We start from the raw sequence: 6,275 nt of genomic DNA, 5'->3' as shown, positions 1-6,275 counted from the left end.
AGCTTTCATCACACGTTGGCCAATTAGCATTTGTAAATCATTCTTAGAGGATGGTGTGACCTACTTGAAGGACTGGATGGAGGCGGAGTTCTTGCATCAGGATAGTTTGATGGTGTACATCGTCAGCAGGATCAGAAATTGGGTACAGAATAAAAATGGGCTCGAACATTTATCCTTTCCCATACGACCTGCTATTAGATTTCCAGTTTTACAAAGAAGTTAAATAGAGAAGATAGGAGATAGAAAAACAGAATATAGAGATGGAAAATAAGAAGATTAAATTTTCTTTTGTGGTGCATTTATGGCCACAAAAAGAACTGTAATGCTGCTAAAAATCTGATTAAGAGGATAAAGATGGCCCCTGAAAACTGATTTTTCTTACCCTAGCTGTTCTTGAAATTCTCTTATACTCCTTAACTGTCTTCGGTGAAAATCTGTATCAAGTAAAAATAACAAGTAAAATAAATAAAAATAAAATGAGTGAATGGGTAAAAATCATATTCCTTATGTGCAGAGATTTGAAAATATATTCTGATAAAGAAGTAAACAAGAGAAAACAATGTAATTTAAAATTCCACCTCTCTCAAAATAAGGCTCTTTGAGAAATAATTCATGTCACACACTCCCCTGAATGCCACCCTTCTCTCACACGTGTTCCTCTCCAACTGCTCCTGTGGTGCACTAAAAAAAATACACATGCTGACTTTTATTTAAAGCTCTTATTTTCTTATCTACCCCTTTTAGCAACACAGTTATGAAGCTGAATCTACTGTGGCTGGCTGCTATGGCTGCGACACAGTCCACAGTAGTGGCTGTGTTTAGCGTTGGAGAGCTAGAAATAAAACTTATTCCAACGTAGCTTGTTGTTAAAAGCCTTATATAAAGGCTTTGAATCTAAATACATAACACAGTGGTTAACATTAATACATGTGATACAAATATCTATTGAGATTGCAACTGTGTGACCTGCCGTCCGAAAACATTGAATTTTGCTCCAGCACATTATAAAAACCCATCTGAGATAAATGACAAGCTCTGAGTTGCAGCGCCAGGGAGGCAGAGGCTACATCAGCTTATGCTTGAGTGAGCATGTAGGCCATACGCCATGGATGCACCACACACCCTGAGGTGAGTGGAGCAGAGAGTTTTTTTTTTTTTATATATACACGTCAAGCAAGCTTCACTGCATCCTTGTGACACAACCCCTGCCTCAGAGAGGAGTCAGCCCTGTGCTAAATAAAATAGGCCTGATATCAGCACGGAATATGGTAAATTGTTAAGGATAAAGATAAACTGGGGATGGGGGTGTTTGTGCTGACATGATTTTATTTTAACAAATTTCAGTAATTGTGCAATGTATGGTAAATATCTAATTAGATAATAATAATAATAATAATAATATTAATCTAAGCTGTAATTTTGAACTTAAATTATTCATAGTTCATTAAGTTGGTTTTGTTTCCTGGAACATTATTGCGGTATCAGTCAAGGAAAGTTTAAGCATATATTAGTGCAATGCAAGGGTGGCAATAGTGTAATATTTTGCTGTTGGAATAAATAAAGAAAATTAAAAGAAAAAAATCAACACACATCTCTTCAGCACTCGCTGCAGTTCATGTGACTCGATTCATGCAGTAACAGAGTACAGAAGTTACAGGACTTCCCGTTCCTGTGAGTTTTTACAGTTTGTTCATTCACTATCACCACAACAAATGAAAGAGAAACGAAAGCTAGACCCTGCTCTGTTTTCATAATGCAGGACAAACGCAGCTGTGAGTGAACAGAATCTGGCAATGACTCAGCAGGTGTTGATCTAACACCGAAGAAAAGTCCGGTGGGAATCAGCGCTAACCTTAAAAAAGCTAGGCTAAAGAGATGCAATATTATGAGTGGAGGGTTAAGGGTTTTAATTTCCACATGAGAAGTGAGAAGAACTCAAATTTCAGATCTACAGGAGAAACCAGCTCAAAGGTCTGAATTCTAAATACTTGGTATACTTTAAAGTTCAGTTTATTTGTGGTGGCATTGTGTAAGATGGTTACACATAGTCAGTGTGTTACTTGCATTAGATTCAGATTGGCACCCTACCAGTTTAGAGAAGCAGCCAGGAGTGCCTGCACATAAGCTGAGCAATGTACCGCTGTGAACGAGGCCAGCTGTTAATGCCCACAGAAAAACCTAAAATCAGTTTGGAGCTACATTTTCTCAACCACTGAACTATCGCATTACTACGTGCAAATGCAACAAAGGTGCGCACTGTATCACTCCGCAGATCAGCTGTTTGAGCCATACACAGCTAAGCGTAGGTGTGCTTGTGCGTAGGAAAAAGCTAGCTCAACCAGCAGTTGAGAAAATGTAATTCCCAAGGAAACAGCTGTTTGACAACAAGACAAAGCAGTGAAAATATTCAAAATAAACTGATATTGGCCTTTTTTTGCTGGGAAAATATGTGCCTAAAACACATATTTGCAGCTGGCCCAGTCCACAGATCCGAACTGGGAGCGTGCTGATCTACTGCAGGTAATACACTGTATAACTACCTCACACAAACCCATGTCAAATAACCCAATCTATCACTTTCACCACTTTGGAGTACCAAGAAGGTATCAAGGTGGGTAGATGTACCCTCGCCATTAAAAAACCCACCTGGTCAACCATTGATTTAAATATACCAAGGCAGATATGGTTACTCTGTTGCTAAGTGATGTGACCTATCAAATCTTTTTGTGGGAATGGACAAGCCAATCCTGTTTCCCTCTTAGAATTCCGTGGTGAGATTAGATGTGAAATTTGAATATGAATAAGGATATCTGAGCTAATTATAACCCCTCATCCCACTGCTTCGTCAGCACCAAGCGACATTCAGTGGAATCAAAAAATCCTGGATGAAAAGGGACAAGGAGGAGGAAGGAAGGAAGGAAGAGGAGAGAGGAAGAAAGGAGCAAGGAGGGAGGAGTCAAGAGATCAATCCCTACTTTAGGATTACGTGTGCTAAGATATCATCCTCCACCCCACCCACCCCCACAGAGATGTGCTTCCTTTCAGGGTGAGTGTTTCAAGGCTGCACTGAGTGATTCCCTAACCAATCAACACACACACACACACACACACACACACACACACTTACACACATACACACTAAAGCACCTTCAGTTATACCCTGCACCCCCCATCCGCATAATGCCGCAGGCCAAGTTTACACCTAGATCTGCTGCCACGGTCTCCAAATACGATTAGCGCTTATCTGAAGGAAGACCAAACTACCTTCATCATCAGGTTCATCATCGTCACATCCATATTCATGCTGTTCAAATCCCCTCTGGAGTAAAACTAAAGGGATTCAAGCACCTGAGAACATGGAGCACCGATTTTTCTATTGAGGTCACAGTGCTGTATAAAAGAGGCATTTTTTTTTTTTTTCAAAGAGTTTTCTCACACAAAGAGATATTCACCATGCGAAGAAAGTGACAACTCTGCTCATGCAGTGATTGACTGCACATAATGAGAACAAATGAAGGTACCTTTAAAATGACAGGAGGTGATGCAAGGCCTTCCTTGACAAAATAATAATCATGTGACAGACTATCATCTATATTATTGTAACAGCCTACTTAACAATACACTCGAAAATTAATTTCTTTCTGCGGGAGCTCCTATATTCTGTTGCTAATAATGACGTGAATTATTCCTCTGTGGTGCTGTGGAAGCAGAGGAGGGTTGTTTTTCAAATTACAGGGCTCAACAATGGTAACGGCCTCCTTAAATGGAACTGCTAACATTGTTGGGTTTAATTACTGAAGCGACAAAGTTGTGTTAACCATTCACAAATACAACAGGTTTTCATGAGACGGTTCCTGATAGATTAGGCATTTCTTTTCCACTCGCCATGTGTGGCAGCACTGCTGGAGACCAGTGGTGCACCGGAAAATGAGAACACCACAGAGTTTAACTGAATGACTGTCTATTCCCCTTGACTGCATTGGGTGTTTCATGTTTTTTGGCTGTATCTGACGAACATTAAATTATGACCTTATTTCCACAGTAATCCTATCTCGGAGGCTGTGTAAAACTGTTATGTGGGAACACACAGTAACCCCTTTTCTGTGTTCTCCCTGCACAAGATACTGTATGTACTGGATCAACAGAGATGAAGATTGTGTGGATCTTCTCATGTGACTCTAAATAAAACAGCAAACAAGCATATTTCACATGTCATATGACCATTTTTATTTCAGTTGGCATTTTAATCTCTGTTGTCACTGATAATAAAAACTGGGGAATCTAAACAAAATGTTTAATTCTTTTCTCCTATGATATATTACATGATGTATTTCATAGGGCTATTTGCAGTAATAAGGACATACTGTACAACTTACTGTTGCACTTGTATATTTCTTTGTACAGATTGCTGATTGTTTTTCTAAAAGTTGAGCTCCTGCTGAAAACAAAAAAGGTATCTATGTTAAAAAAATGTTCAACTCTATCTATAGAAATATAAAAACAATAATAAGAAATATGAATTTTACTCATGATCTGCAACATTTAACCTTTAAACCAGAAAAAAAGTCTTTTGTTGTGGAAAAGCCACAAGTAAAACGTGATAAAAATAAAACTTTCTTTTTCACTCTTATACTCTTCCTCCTATGTCTTGTACTGTATCTCCAATACCTTCTTGTTTCTCCAGTATTGTGTCTTCCTATGTCGTGGCTACAGCTCCTCTACCCTACTGTAACGAACATTTCCCATCATCAGCCACATAGGCCTACCTTCAAACCACGGCCTCAACGGTTTCTTACCGCTTCCACCTCTTCACTATGTGAGTGTGTGTGTGTGTCTTAGTATGAAGGGGGGGCGTGTGTGTGGCTGTATGCAGCACACAGCTGCCAAAAATGAAGTCGAGAGCTTGATAGCATCATCACACAGGAAAAGAAGCTAGTAAGCTAGACACTAGCTGGCACTGCTAAATGTGGAGGAAAGGGGAGAATTGTGGTTCAGTTCTAATCTGTCTCTTTGTGGATAAAACAGATGTTCAGCAAGCATGGGAACTCTTCAAACTTCTCTACTGCGGCTTCTTTGTGGAGGTCAGGATTAGCAGCATGCCCTTATTCAAAGTTTATTGCCACTACTAATTAGCTAAGATGGATGCACGGTATGTGTAAACTAAATATGCACACATAGGCCTTAGGCATTCATCTAAAAGAAGATGAAGTTACAGGCTTTTAGAGCATCTATACCTCAACACACACACACTGTTTAAAATAGCTTTCAGTTCATGGTCCCATTTTGTATTTGGTGCTGTATTCATCTTATTCCTGCAAATGATGAACAATGTAATATCATGTCAAGATATCTCCAGTACAGCCACACTGGCGTTTGATAGTTGGCATTTTTTCAGCAGTCTAAATGATCAGTGGTAGATGTCACATTTGTAAGGACTCCTCCTGACACCGCGTCAGTCAGGAAAATAGAGGTGAAAAAAAAAAAAATCAAGGGTATCTTTTTAGAACCACCATCTTGCATCAATGTTCAAAAGTCATATGTGTTGAGGAGACACACCTGCAGTACTGCTGCATATTGAATAAGGGGTGTAATCATGGTAACACCCCTTTTTCAGTATGCACTTGCTGACTAGCTTGGCCACAGATTGAAGCTTGACCTCTGGAGATAGTCATCCTAAATGTATGAAATGACTTTACAAAACTTTACTACACTCATAATCGAGGTCATTGAACATTGCAATATGATGTGTGAACACACGGTTACAATTTAAGAAATGTAAAAATCCATTATTACTAAAACTGAAATCTAATAATGAATGAAAATGAAAACTAATTAAGTAGAAATGGACAATTTAAACATATTTAGCACAATGAAGAACTCAGTTGTCGTATGGTATATTGATTTAAATTGTCCAGGTTGGACTGGACTGACAGTAAGTAGAGTGTGGCATAGATTAAATCATAATAATGCATCATCATTTTTATAGGCTTATATAACTTTTCCATGAATAAGTAAAAGCAAAGTAAATAGAGACTGCAGTCATCAGGTAAATGTAATTGATAATATATACACTTGTATGCTTTGAATATTTCAATATGCTTTGAAATGTAGTGGATTAACTTTGCTAATACTCTCAAAATGGGAATACATAATTAAGTACCTGTGTATCATAAAAATGTGCTTCAGAAAAAGTGTAGTGCCGTCCACTTCTAATATGTAAAGGTGTAGCCTACTTTTCCTTGAACACAAATGTGAATGTTTCTGAGGCTAGAGGG

The 6,275-nt window shown here is 38.6% G+C and overlaps 1 long non-coding RNA gene across 2 annotated transcripts; it reads left to right on the top strand.

Annotated features, from left to right (window-relative positions):
* The first annotated feature begins 846 nt into the window (after nt 1-846).
* On the top strand, nt 847-4,298 carry LOC139626753 (uncharacterized). Of its 2 annotated transcripts, none has more exons than XR_011692406.1 (3): nt 847-1,128; nt 2,850-3,046; nt 4,043-4,298. It is a non-coding gene; the product is annotated as an uncharacterized lncRNA (long non-coding RNA). The 2 variants fall into 2 exon arrangements; XR_011692405.1 differs by lacking the exon at nt 847-1,128 and adding an exon at nt 1,471-1,971.
* Nucleotides 4,299-6,275: the final 1,977 nt, after the last annotated feature.

This window comes from Trachinotus anak, unplaced genomic scaffold, assembly GCF_046630095.1.
Source record: "Trachinotus anak isolate AG129_WGS33_773 ecotype Australia unplaced genomic scaffold, CSIRO_AGI_Tana_v1 ptg000010l, whole genome shotgun sequence".
Lineage (NCBI taxonomy): Eukaryota > Metazoa > Chordata > Actinopteri > Carangiformes > Carangidae > Trachinotus > Trachinotus anak.
This window is presented reverse-complemented; position numbering and strand designations above follow the sequence as displayed.